This window comes from Manis javanica, chromosome 11, assembly GCF_040802235.1.
Source record: "Manis javanica isolate MJ-LG chromosome 11, MJ_LKY, whole genome shotgun sequence".
Taxonomy (NCBI): domain Eukaryota; kingdom Metazoa; phylum Chordata; class Mammalia; order Pholidota; family Manidae; genus Manis; species Manis javanica.
The window spans coordinates 81,642,761-81,655,802 of NC_133166.1; the positions used below are offsets into that span (position 1 = coordinate 81,642,761).

The 13,042-nt window shown below is 43.7% G+C and overlaps 1 pseudogene; it reads left to right on the forward strand.

The window, feature by feature from the left end:
• The first annotated feature begins 4,322 nt into the window (after positions 1-4,322).
• LOC118971612 (U6 spliceosomal RNA) lies at positions 4,323-4,420 on the forward strand (annotated as a pseudogene).
• Positions 4,421-13,042: the final 8,622 nt, after the last annotated feature.

The following is a 13,042-nucleotide window of genomic DNA, read 5'->3' on the forward strand; positions in this document are numbered from 1 at the left end:
CCAAGTAAGCTGGCTCCTTGGCAGAGGTATTGTAGATAAAACAGCAGCAGGTTTCCAAAGTTTGATGACATTAATTTTTAGCATCGTTTACTTCCTTTTGCTCACATTGTGTAAGTGAGCAATTTTGTCAGAGTTAACAACTTTCATTTGGTTTCTCAAATAGTGCTCTGGTGAGACTAAACTCTAGTTCATTTTGAACTCTCATTTCTCTATGTGTATGCCTGTTAGTCTATTTGCTTTTGGTTAGCATGGACTCATTTCCGAGGTCCAAACCTGGACCCAGTGTGGCCTTAGCACACTAGTGGTGTCCCATCAGCAGCTTTGTTGAACGGTTAGCCAGCTAACTGGCCAGTGGCTTTCCTTTCCACTTCATTCCTGCAACCATATCCTGGAGAGCAAAGGTGCCAAGGGCAAATGCCCTACACTGAGAAGTCCAGCTTTTGACAGACACCTCCACATGACCGACCAAATGCCACCATTTCAAATGAAACTTGCAAAGAGATCTACTTGCAAAGAGATCTACTGGATGCTGCCTGATTTTTTTCTACCAGCAGCAGTGTTTGTAAGAAATGATCGTAAGCATGCCAAACATTGCTTCTCTTTGTCGTGAGGGGACAAGTGGCTGACTCTACCATCCTTCATGGTGCAATCTTTTCTGTACTGAGCTGGATCCTTGGAGGTAATTATTTGTCCTTGTAGCTTACTAGTTTACCTACAGCATGTTCCTAAGCTTTACCTGAAAACCTCTCCTAAACAGGCCAGTTTCTTCACTATAAAAATCTACTCATAATGTTATTTACTGGTTCAAAATCATGTGGAGTTCAGATAACTTTTTTAAATGGATAATCTTGGGTAGATTTTTTTTTGGATGCAAGGCTATAGCCTGATTTTGCTATTTTAAAAATAACTGATTCTTGTTATAATAGAAACCCATAGATGTGGGTCAGACTGACTCCTACTCTTCCATCCTACTCTTTACATTCCCAACAGGGAATGTAAAGGCCAACAAATCAGCACAATTCCTTTAGTGCCAGGAATGGAGAGAAATGCTGTAATTAGGAAAAGCCAGGCTGAGGCTTTAAAAGAATCAAGTATGTAAAACAAGGCTTTGTCACGTCCAGGCCTCAGGTTACCTTGGGAAATCCTGCAGGCCTTTACGGCCCTGTGCTCCGCTCATCCCTGGCCCCTGGCGGTCAAAGCTCCTGGGAGGCCAGTCAGGAGCTTGCTAGCTCCTGGGCCTGGTGGTATTACAGCTTCCTGAATGTGTCCAAGGGCCACCCCCCCAAGTAGCAGAAGTACGACAGATTCGGCAGAACTGCTGTGTCTCCTCTGAAGGAAAGCCCTGTCCAGAAGGTCCTATTTGGGGGCAGTTACTCAGACTGGGGGAGATTTTAGGCATGAGGTGGGTATCACCCAACAGAGTGTAGAAGATTACCCGAGAAGAGGAGGAAGCACAGAACTGGTTTCTATTAATAAACCTATAAACTGAAGCCTTAAGAATCAAGTTTAAATTAGAAAATTTAGAAGTAGGATAAAATGTAATCTTTAGGGAAAACCGGGATGAGCAACCTTCTCTCCACCATGTCCCCCTCAAACTCACCTCCATTCAGCACTTTATTAGGCGCTCCCTCTGTCTCATACATGGAATTCTTGTCTCTCTAGAAAAATGTGTACCTTAATGAGGATGAGAACAATAGCTCATGCTGACAAGCAAACGCCCGTGGGAGCTACTCAGACACATACTTGCAAAATATGCAGGAGAAGTCCAGTCTTGAGTTACCAGTATGAGAAAATGGGAGCTGAACTCCCTGAATCTGGGGCTATGAGGTTTAGGTATTAGGACCCTCCTTTTAAGGAACTTATAATTTAAGTTGGAAAATAACACACACACACACACAAATGAAGAGCCTGTGGACAGGCCGGAGTAAGTATGAATAAGCACGAGTTACTTCCCACCATCAGATGTGTCCCCGGCGACTGGCAGTGGTGCACTCCATCACACCATCCATCCAGCTCTCTGGACAGGAGCAAAGATGCAATGGTATGAGGGTTGGTCAGAGAAGAAACAGCCATATTCTCCCATACAGGGTGTTATCTCTTGTTCTTTGCAAAGTTTTTGGCAAGACATTGAACTGCCTGGCCAGTGAGGTACAGAATAGTGAAGTTAGGTGTCAGCAGATGTTTGCTGTTTCAAGGAAACCTTGTTCCTTATCCCTTGGGAATGGCCTCCCTCCAATCAGTCCTGTGTAGTAGAAATCATCCTACAGGACGTCACACAGCCAGAGGGTGGGGAAACCCTTGTTTCCTATACCCTCACACTGAGAAATGGCATAAAAAGTAAGATGTGCATAAATCAACAGGCAAGATACTGATGAACATGACTTGCTTCTGAGGAGTGGAACTGGGTGGCTGGAGGACAGAAACTGGGAGGGGGGGGGAGATTTTCCATAGAAGTCCCTTATTGACACTTTGAATTTTAAGCCACAAAATGTTTCACTGACTCAAAAACAAGATGAAACAAAAAAAAAATCCTTTTTTGTGTTGCCAGGAGGCTATGTAGCTTTGGAATTGGAAACCCGATAACCTATCAACATAATTATTTGTCTTCCTGACACACAGACAACACAGTCCTTGAATGGTGCAAAGCCCAGGCAAGCGTCCAATGGGACAATAAATTTTATCACTGGTTCATGGAAGTTGGGCTACTGAAATGCTAGTACTAGCCAGTAGTGACGCATGCTTCCTGCTTATGCAGCGTTTCAAACTTTCAAAGCACTTTCATTGGTTTTCTTCTTTCTCTTTGCCTGAAGTTTACCATTGTCTTCCTACCATTAAATAGGAGCAATGATATTGCTCAGTCTATCCATTTAACAAAGGCAGTCCCTCCCTGGGCACCTCTACAGAGCTCTTCATTTTATTATTAACAAGTGTACCTGGATCATGTTTCTGGAGCTGCCTACACAGTCTAGTCTCTGCACAAAACCCTTGAAATGTTTGCTGGCATGACCCATGTTCCCTTTAGTCTTTGTAGAAGTTATGATACCCCACATTCTCTGGCCAGGATAACATGACCCAGTCATCCTCTCCGGACCCACCCCAGTGCCACTCAAAACAAGGCACCTCGCATGGAATTTAAAACTCCAGCTGTGACCTGGCCAGATGTAGCAGTGGGACTCTCCCTTGCTCTGGATCACTGACTTCCAGGAAAGCAGACTCACTTGACACTGGTTTTCCCAGCAGCTGCATCGTTTCATTCTCTCCCATTGACATGCTACCACCTGCAGCTTTTTGTTCTTTCAGTGAAAACTGCTGTTCTGACAGCTTTTCTAAGGCTGCCAATTTTTTTAAAAACCTATGTGCATGATCATATATTCTTCCTTATTAAATTCTCCAGCTAGATTCCAGCCAGTGACTGTTTTTCTGAATCTGGATGCCAGCAATCTCTAATCCTCCCAAGGGTGACTAGTGGGGCTTCTGTCTTCTGTCTCTGATACAAGTGTCGTAACATAGTCAGGAACCCAACCCCATGGCTCAAGCCGAGAACCCGCCCTTTAGATCAGGGATTCCCAAGGGCCTCTTCTTTAATCTACAGTTTAGTATGAAAACATTCAAATATACAGAGAAGTAAAAATAATAGGCCTGAGAACACCTATGTATCTCCCACTAAGAGTCCCCAGTTCTCAGTAATTTGCCATGTTTTCCCTGTCTACATATTGTTTGCGCCATTTTAAAGTAAAGACCCTTATGACATTTTACCACTACATAGTTCAGTGTGCACCTTGAAAATACAAATTGCTCCACTGAAAGATAATACCATTGTCATCATAACCAAAAATAAATATTAACCCCTTACTGTTGCCTCCACTCAGTCCATATTCCAGTTCCCCAGTTTGCCCTCGACATGTCTATCGTGGTGGTTTTGTTCAGAGCCGAATCCAATCAAGAATGACACATCATATTTTTGCCTCTTTTAATCTGAAAAGCTATGTGCTGTCGAAGAGTTGACCTGTGAAGGAGACCAAGATAATGTTTTTATAGAGTGCCAGAGTCCTCTTTAAATACTACTGTTCATGTTGTTAATTTCAAATACTTCAAGTAAGGGCCAGTTACTGAATAAAAGATTTTTTTCAGTCAAATTCATATGTAACTACTCATGAGGGCTTCTGATAAGCACAAGATAACACTCTTACCATATTGGGCTGATAAAATCACAGGAAGAAACCCAGAATTGTGATTATTTTATAACGGTGTGACTCTGGCCAAGTTACTCTGTAAGTCTCGGTTTCCTGTGCTTTGTTAATGAGGATAAATGCATCTGTCCTGGTAACAGCAGCCGCAGGCTAAAATTGGAAGGATAGAGAGATTGGCATGGCCCCTGCACAAGCCTGACATGCAGATCCTTGAAGTGTTCTGTGTTTTTCAAGCTAAGCTCATATGTGTATTTATTAGATATTCTGAAATGTTCCTTTGTAAGAGTTTTCTAATTTATATTACCACAGAAATGTATGAAAGTGCCTGTTTCCCTCAGCCTTAATGATAATTGTGATGATTTTTAATTTTTAACCAACTTTAGAGATGATAAACTATATCAGGGTATGATTGAAATTTGTATTTCTTTAATTTTAAGAGTCTCAGAACACATTTCATATAGTTAAGGGCCATTCACTTACATGTAGTAAATGTTCTGTTCAGCTTTTAAATCTAATATTTAATTATCCAAATGGCAAACAAAAAAAATTCTCATGAAGACTGATACCATAGCACCTAAGATTTCCACCTAGAACCTATGGCCACAGGAGTAAACACATGTTTCCATTTAACATTTGTAAATCTGACTCGAACATTTCCCAAACCCACAGTGTATGCTGGCAAAGAGGACAGTCAGAGGAACATATATTGTGTTCCCTACCACAAGCTCAACATTGTTAGCAAGTTCACATTTCATCTTTCCAATAACCCTACAAAATAGGTAGGATTATTATCCCCAAACATGAATGAGGAAATCAGATGTCACAAAGGCTATACTTAATGTGCACAGGTTCACACCAAGCTAGGAGTTGACGTTGGGTCTTCCTGAGTGCAGAGCTGAGGCCCCTTTCTCCACCCTCCATGGCCTCTGATTGTGAACAGTGCCCATTTCGTGTTCAACACTATACCTGTGATTTCCTATCCACTGATCACCTCAAAATCATTAGAGTGAAGTTCAAACTGGCAGCTTCCTCTGTGGTGTCCTCTGCCTTCTGAGAGAGAAAACTAGCTGCAAACCAGGAAAAGTCAAGACTCATCTTGCCGGGTTCTCCCAGGCAGAGGCCTGCTCTCTCAGCCTGTCCACATTCAGGGCTATCGGAATGTGTCATGTCTTTGGAACGGGAAGGCGGGAAGGAGCTGGAAGCAGCCAGGTCCTGGCATGAAACTTCCCACCAGGAGAGACAAGGCTGGGGAGGTGGACAGTGGTGGGCAGGAAGGCAGACTAGACACAAGAGCACAGCAAAGGCAATGAGCCTGCCTTACACCAGCCAGCCTGGGCATTCTGGTCCACAACTGGAGCCCTGGCATAGCAGAGGAGTGAAGCAATGGGGGGGCAGGTGGAGGTGCATGTGTGGAGGGGGGAGGAGGTCCTTGGAAATGGCAAGGGCAGAAGTTTGCCACCTTAGAAGTCTGGTTATCTGTGGCAAAGCCTGGTCACTGTGATGGCTCACGGGGCTGCCTGCAGAAGGTAGTCTGACCAGAGCGAAACTGGGAAGCCCAGGGTTGCTCAAAGGGTCCACACCATGGTCTGTGGGGGGGGGCAGCTGCAGTCAGAAGTTGCATTCAGTATTGAAATATTCTGCATATATGCATGTATCTTTATGACAAAATATGCTTATTGTGTTCCTAATTGAATATAATGAAAAGCAAAGCTGAACAGTTTTAGCTGGTGAGGGTGTACAGAAACCGGACTCTGGGTAAAAACTATTCATTGTCTTTTGCACATTAGAGATTTTCAAGGGGGTTGAGACATTTTTATCTTAAGTAAAAGAGGGCATAATTTTTTTAATTTTGGTATCATTAATATAGAATCACATGAGCAACATTGTGGTTACTGAACTACCCCCATTATTTATTCCCCCCACATGCCCCATTACAGTCATTGTCCATTAGCATAGTAAGATGCTACAGAGTCACTACTTATCTTCTCTGTGCTATACTGCCTTCCCTTTGCCCCCACTCCCTACGTTATGTGTGATAATCATAATGCCCCTTATTCCCTTTATCTCTCCCTTCCCACCCACCCTCCCCAGTCCCTTTCCCTTTGGTAACTGTTAGTCTATTCTTGGGTTCTGTGAGTCTGTTGCTGTTTTGTTCCTTCAGTGTTTGCACTCCACAGATGAGTGAAATCATTTGGTATTTGTCTTTCTCCACCTGGCTTATTTCACTGAGCATAATGCCCTCTAGCTCCATCCATGTTGTCGCAAATGGTAGGATTTGTTTTCTTCTTATGGCTGAATAATATTCCATTGTGTATATGTACCACATCTTCTTTATCCATTCATCTACTGATGGACTTAGGTTGCTTCCATTTCTTGTCTATTGTAAGTAGTGCTGGAATAAACATAGGGGTACATATGTCTTTTTGAAACTGGGATCCTGCATTCTTAGGGTAAATTCCTAGAAGTGGAATTCCCGGCTCAAATGCTGTTTCTATTTCTAGTTTTTTGAGAAACCTCCATACTGCCTTCCACAATGGTTGAACTAATTTACATTCCCACCAGCAGTGTGGGAGGGTTCCCCTTTTTCCACATCCTCGCCAACATTTGTTGTTGTTTGTCTTTTGAATGTTGGCCATCCTACCTGGTGTGAGGCAGTATCTCATTATGGTTTTAATTTGCATTTCAAAAGAGGGCATAATTTAAGAAGCATTTTTATCTTAAATAAAAGACAGCTTAATTTAAGAAACTTTGGGAGAGCAAAAGAGAGATAGGAGTCCAGTTCTGGACTCAGGCCTCTGTGCCCCCAAGGCCATCGATTAGCTTAGGGCTTCTCTTCATTTGGTTTACTTTAATTCAACAAACATTCACTGAAAACATACATGTTGGGTGCTGTGAATACAAACACTTTCTCTCCTTGAGAAGTTTGTGATCTACCTGGGCATAGAAAGAGGCTGACAGACAATCACAATAAAGTGTTAGAAATGCTATGATAGAAGTATGCACAGGGTGGGAGGAGGGGGCTCTGGCCCACACTGGGGGTGGCAGAGGACAAAGAGGGCCCTAGAAGAGTTTCCCAAGGTGACTTTAGAGAGCACTTGGTACTGGATCTAGTGCAAAGGGGTGGCCTCTGAGGGGCGGACATACTGTAATAGTTACACGCTTGGGCTCCGTGTTCATGCCTGCTGAGCCCCTCATCGACTCCATCCAGATGGCACTACAACCATAACGATCGCTATGAGGATTTCATGGAGTAATTATGTACAGCCTCCTTAGCACATAAATATGAATTATTAATTAATTTGAAATGCAACAGAACCTGAGGGAGCTGAAATTGTGTTTGTAGGTCTTTTATTTAGGGTTCTTTCTGTACGGAGAAGTTCTCTTCCAAGCCGGTCTAGTTTTTTATTTCTTCATGTGTAGAATATTATACAAGAATCAACAGGGGCGATTTATTAAGGAGTTGACAAATCAGTTAGAAATGTGGCCATGTTAGTTTTAAAAGGAGTTAATGTGCTAACACAGGGTATCTCGGGCCAGCCCAACATTTGCTCATTCATTCATTTATTCATTCAGTATTTGATTTCCTACTATGCACCAGGCACTATGCTTTATGGAAGCCTTACAAAGATGTTCATTGCACAATACTTTGCTGTAGGAACTCACAGTCTAATGAGAGACAACTGTGGAAACAAAGCATTTACAACACCATATGGTAAACGTGATCATAAAGGCATGCCTCAAATGCTGGTTGTGACATTCTTTGGCTGTGCAATACTTACTCTGTAGGCTAGAGAACAGCATGATCAGGACTGGGTCTGAGAAGGAACTAAGAGCTAGTGGAAGGAGGAAAGATCATTGGAAGGAGACTGGTTAGAGGCTTTTACAATGTCTTGGACAAGGTTGATAAACCTTGAAAATTTCTAGTCGAATATATGGTCTGGCCTATGCAGAGACTGGGGCCATCAGTCTAAAGGTGGTATTTGAATCTATGGGTATCAGTGAGATAATCCACAGAGATGGTGTTATGGTGTAGGGAGAAAAGAGAGGGAACCAAGAAGGCAGGCCTGGAGAATGTCAACAAATAAAGGACGAGAAGGAGAAGGCAGCAAGTTAAATGAAGACATCTGGAGACTACATCTCAGAAACCACGGGCAGAAAGAGTTTTAGGAAAGGAGATTACCTGTGGCGCCAAATGCACAGGGAAGTCAAACGCAAAGTTCCCAGATTTCATGATTACAGGTTAGGGGTAACCTTTCTCAGAGTGTTGGGGGTTCAAAGTGGATTGCTGTGAGCTGAAGAAAGAAGTCGGAGGATAAGGAGGAGGGGCAAGGATGAGGAGAAGGAAGCTCTAATGTGGGAGAGAGGGGGGCCTGTGAGGGCCAAGCCTGTGGGCTCCTCGCACTTGGATGTTTCTGTCTATGAGTTGCTTTTAAGATAAGAAATTTTGTGAGATATTCTTTAATAGGTTAGGAATCTCACTGGTAGCCTTTAAAAATGCATCCCTTAGTGTTACCTGAAGCCTCCTTGTTTGCCCACGTTGGCCTTCCCCCTGCTCTCCACACACCCTCACCAGGAGTTCAGGGGCTGAGGAGAGGAGAGGGGGTCAGTTCAGAACACCCCCTCCAGGGTCCTTCCCTCTGTGCCAACCCTCCTCACATGTTGGCTCCCCTTCCTGATCCCCTTGGAGTCACATCTTGGCGCCCACTTCTGGATCCCTGAACCTCAGGCTGCTTGCTTTGGACTTGGTAACTGGACCGCCTCTGCACTGCAAACTCAGGCCTGAGTGCCTAGACCACCAGCAGCAGCTCTGGGAGTGACCTGTCGCCTGTTCATTCTTTGCGCATATATTTGTTAAGCCCCTAGTGTGACTCAAATACTGTTCTGGGCACTGGAGGACCCTGATGAAGAAGGAAGACAAAGTTCCTGCCCTTGGTGGAATTTACATTTAGTGGGAGATAAAAAATAAATAAAAGATGGGCAAGGGCCCCTGGGCAGCCTCCCCTGCAAGGGAAGAATTTGGACCCGCACACACTGAGTGGTAGTCACTCTGTAAACCCCTGGAAACTCTCTCCCTCAGCTTTGGACTTTGATGTGCTGCTCTAAGGCACAAGGTTGCATGCGTGCCATGTCTCTTCCCCAGGAGCTCAGACTCCAAGTAGCCTTGCAGCCAATAATAGTGGTATGGGTATTAGTCAAGCAGATTCCTAATCTTTTCTGACTGACTGTAGATTATGAACTAGTCTTTTCATTTGTTCCCATGTCCCTTTCCAGTGGCTCTCTCCCCCGCCATGGGACCTTCACTCCACATGCCCATCTTACATTCTTTTCCCAAAGTGCCAGGCTTTCTAATGAATCACTATGTGTGTTACCCAGTCTAAGAGGCCATCGATTAAAAGATGTGCTGTTATTTTATATACCAATAAAGAAAAAATGCCCAAGATGCAGAATCTAGTGGGAGACCCCTACTGAAGCTGAGATGCCAAAGGGCTGCACCTTCAATACAGAGGTAAACAAGAAATAAACTCACCAGAGTTGCACATCTCAATCTTGACGCTGGTGGAGAAAAGGTTGAAAACATTGCATCTGAGAAATTAGAGTACAAGCTGGCACTCACACATGTGGTCTAAGTTTACACCACTTGTGTGGCCTAAATATTCTCAGTCTAAGAATTTAATGTGAAGTGGTGTCAGGGTGACCGGCAGAGGCAAGAGCAAATTTTCAGAACCAAGATCCACATGCCCATGTTATGGCCCACCTACTCCTCCAGAACTCAACATCAGGACATTCCTGATATGACCAAAGGACACCACCATCTACTGGCTTATGCTGTGCAGGGATCTGGACTGCAGCCTTTCTTGCAAGCTTCAATTACATAGACAACATTTTGTCCATTGTGGCAACTCTAAAGTCACAGATGGAGAAGTCAAGGTACATACAGCACATTACCCATGGCACTGGGATGCTCACTTAGTGCTTCCTAGAACCATTTCTTTTTTCCTGAAATATCAGAATTTGTCTGTGTCCAGCAGCTTATGCTCTCCCTGAAGTAAGGGAAGGCTGGATGGTAGCTTTTATCAAGTCTCATGCTGGCATCTACAGACACGAGGATAAGCTGCTGGAGCCAAGAGTCGTGATTATTGACAGAACCTCCCTAAAGACTAATCCTGGGCTCCACAACTAGAAATTACACATGCTGGCAGAGATTTGAGAGGAGCCATACAAACCACTGTAAAATAGGAACCAAGTGAAAAGGGTAAAATTCTATGTTTTTTTCTACCAGAAGGAACCCCAGAAAGCATCTAATTCCTTAGGCCATCTGGTAGGCTGCCATCATAGCAGATCATTGCCTGGGCCATCTTTTTGTATGCAAGTCCCTGTTTAAATGCCACCTCCTCAGAGAAGACCCCTGTGATTATCTCCCCTATAGTAGCCTGCCTACAGCTCAGGGTGCTTAATCCTTTGCTCTGCTGCTTTTTGTCATAGCAGTTATCATAACCTGATACCATCTGACATGATGAGTTAATTATGAACTTGCTTTTTTCCCATCTTCTCTCACTAGAATAGAGGAACCTTATTCAACTCCATAAACCCAGAGCCAGAGCAGTACCCAAAATAGAAATTCAAAAATATTTATTGAATCACTGAACAGTGAATAAATCAATGAAGAAAATAAGGACAATACCTATAATTATTTCAACTTTAAATGCAAGTCCATATTAGGTTTAGACTAGGCTTTAAGTGACTTGTCTTCTCTGAGGAGCTAGCTATATTAATTCTTTATCACAACTTAGCATAGTGCCTGCCATCTACAAAGGTTCTCGGTAAATGTTTACTGGGTGAAAGGATATATGTCATATACCCCTTAATGATGAACTGCTTTAATTCTCTGAAAAAGTGGTAAGGTTTATCATCAGAGAACAATGATACATGTGACATTAACTAAAATTAAAAAGTTGGGAAATACAAATAGATTTTAGATGATATGAGAAATTGAAAGAGATGAAAGAATTAAAGATTTAAAATAACATTTTAAAGAAGAGAAGTGCAATATTATCAAGACTGGGAGTGGAATATAGGACTTTTAAGGAAGAAAGAGAGATTTAAAATGCCGTGGCTGTCCATGCTCCTCTCAGCTCCTTTGTCAAATAACTAAGAGAGGTTACAAAACTTCTTCCAGGAGGGCTTTAAAAATAAGAGCACTTTCTCTTTGGACGAAGTGTCTGTGGATCTGCCCCCAAAAGGAGGCATCAACCAAATGGCCTTGCCAGCATCTTCCAGCCTTATGGTATTCTGAATCTGGACTCTGAAAACTACTCATTCATCAGTGAGCAGATATTTACAAAGTGCCTGCTAAGTACCAGGGACTAATCAGGATCCTTCTGGTTGCAAGTAACAGAAACTCAATTCACAGCTTAAGAAAAAAATGGAAACGCACTTGAAGGATCCTGGGTTTATTCCCAGAGTAAACATGGCAGGGATGCAGTGGACCCCAGGAAGCACTGGAGTCAGGGACCTAATTTGATGTGGATTCTTTCTCCATCTTTTTCCTTCTTCCTGGGTGCTGACTACTTCCTTCTCCTGTTACAGAATGTCTATTTCCATTTAGTGGAAAACCTGACTACAGGCATCGTCTAACCTTCACACCTTGTAGTTTTCGGGCACTATGGTTCCAAGTCCTGAAATTCAGGACAAGACACCTGGCCCAGCTTGGAAAGGGACCTTGTTATGAAGCCATCAATTGTGGCCACTGGAGTGGGATGGCATGAAAACTCCATGAAGATGGTGTGGTGGGGAGGAGACCCTACAGGATATGGGGGTGTTGAGCAGGCGACCCCACATGCACTCATTTTGGCCTGGCACAGTGTTATGCGCTGGCGAGATGATGGTGAAATGATGATGATCAAACCATATTCCTGCAGAATTGAGGTGTTGCCAATGGCTGCCCTACCCCGGATGCCATTAGTGGTGCCCCCAGGAAGCCTGAAGGAGAAGCTGAGCTCAGGGGAGCTAAAACTGTCCTGTCTCTTTGCCTCGGCTGCCCCACTTTCTTTCTAAGAACACAACCTGCCTCTCCAGTTCACAGGGTTAGCCTGTCACTTGGAGGTGCAGGTAAAGGTGACGGTCGAGGGACTGGTTTGTCAGCTCTTAGGAGTCTGGAAAAGAGGTCAGTATGCTACAATTGGGGAGGACCAGGATGAAGCAGGAAACAAGCAGAGGAGATGGAGAGAAGGGGAGAGAGAAAACAGAACAGTGCTGTTAATGGAATTAATGTAAAATTAAACCTCACTTCCTCAAAGCTTTCTCTGCCTTCCTCCATTCAAGAATGAGAAAGATAGGCTCTCCTGAAAAATCCTGAGAGGGTAGGGCTTTTTGATCTGGGACTGTGTGATTACAGACTGTCCCTTTCGCTTTGCGGCTGTGTCTGGTCAGCATTCCCTGCAGAACAGCTCCTGGCTGGAAGGGGGTGTGAGACTGAATGAGCTGTTCATGCCCTAGCTCGGTTTCCATGACAACGGATCCTCAGCAATGCATTTGGACCCCTGTAACTTACACTTTCCCAAGGAGGAACTGGTATGTTTGGGGAAGGAATGGAGTTGGCTTAGAGTCACATAGCTGGGCTTTTCAGCGATTCTTCAAAGGGTTGACATTTCTTTCAGAGATGTTTCTGTGCTCATTACTTAAAGTAATAGGGATTCTTTCCAGGTGACTTGAAATAGAAAATCTTCACTTTTCCCTTTAGTAATTGGCCACAGCCCAATACCTCCCAAATATGCCTCTACCACCAGCACAGGCCAGAGTGCGCCTAGTCATTTGCTAGTCAAATGGGAAAGTAGGAGTAAGGAAGTGCTGAC